Here is a 1,328-nt window from a genome sequence, read left to right as displayed (position 1 = left end):
TCAAGTACATTGATGCATGCATGGTGTTTGATGAAGGAGAATTTGAAAAATTAACATGCTGTCACTTTTTTCAGAAAAAGTCACAGAATCACTTTTGGGCCAAATAACTAGATGCATATTACTTGGTCACTTAAAAAAAAAAAAACAAAACTCACACAATCTCTCTGTCATATTTTTGTAGGTATGGATAAAATCAATGTCTTCATTTGTTATGGAGGCAAGTGGACACAAGATAATGAGTACACAAGTGACAAAATGACTAGAATTGTTGTCCCGATGGATTGCATGTATGACCACCTTGAGTGCATGATATGTTCTGTGATGAAAGTAAGTGCATCAACTCAGAGAGTAAAAATACAATATAGAGTGAAGAAAAACCTGCCTTTAATGGAGATTTCAGATGATATTTCACTAACATTTTATTTGGAGTTGAAGAGAAAGGATAAAGATCTTGCAAGCTTTCCATTGTGCATAGATGTGACAACGGTATCAAAAAGTCACGAAACTGAATTTGTTAATAATATACAATGTTTGGAGGCTGTTAATTATGAAAAAAATGATATGCTACAATTGCAGTTTTGTGAAGCTGTAACTGATAATTCTGTGACATCGGCTCAAAAATTACCTAGTATGGAAGAAATTGCAATTGATGTATACAATAGTATGTCGGAAGTTGGAGAAACAACGAATGAAGGAAGAAGTGATATCATTTCAATGGTCACTATGGATGGAATTTCAAAAGATAAAGTGTTCAAGAACAAGACATTGGTTAAGAGAAGTATTTCGATATATGCGATACACAATAACTTTCAATTCAAGGTAAGTAAGTCGGACAAGAATGAGTATGTGTTGAAATGTATTGATGATAAGTGTAAATGGACTTTTAGAGCTTCAAGACTTGGTGGAACCGATATGTTCAAGGTAAGGTATATAAAAAATGTCCATATATGCTCAAATAACATCATTTTGGGAGATCATCGTCAAGCAACCAGCTCAATAGTAGGAGAATTCATCATGTACAAGTATATCTCAACAAAAACAACATACACTCCTGCAGACATTATAAGTGACATGATGAATACCTATGGAGTGTCGATGAGCTATGAGAAAGCTTGGAGATCTAAGGAGAAAGCATTGGAATTAGTGAGAGGAGATCCTACAGAGTCATATGAAAAGCTTCCAGAATACTTGTACATGATAGAACAAACAAATCCTGGATCATTTACAAAAATTGAGACATATCAGGACAACAAATTCAAGTACCTCTTCATGGCATTAGGAGCATCTATTCAAGGGTGGAAGTATTGTAGACCAGTTATAGTAATAGA

Source organism: Olea europaea, chromosome 14, assembly GCF_002742605.1.
Source record: "Olea europaea var. sylvestris chromosome 14, O_europaea_v1, whole genome shotgun sequence".
Taxonomy (NCBI): Eukaryota; Viridiplantae; Streptophyta; class Magnoliopsida; order Lamiales; family Oleaceae; genus Olea; species Olea europaea.
Note: the sequence above shows the minus strand (reverse complement) of the source record.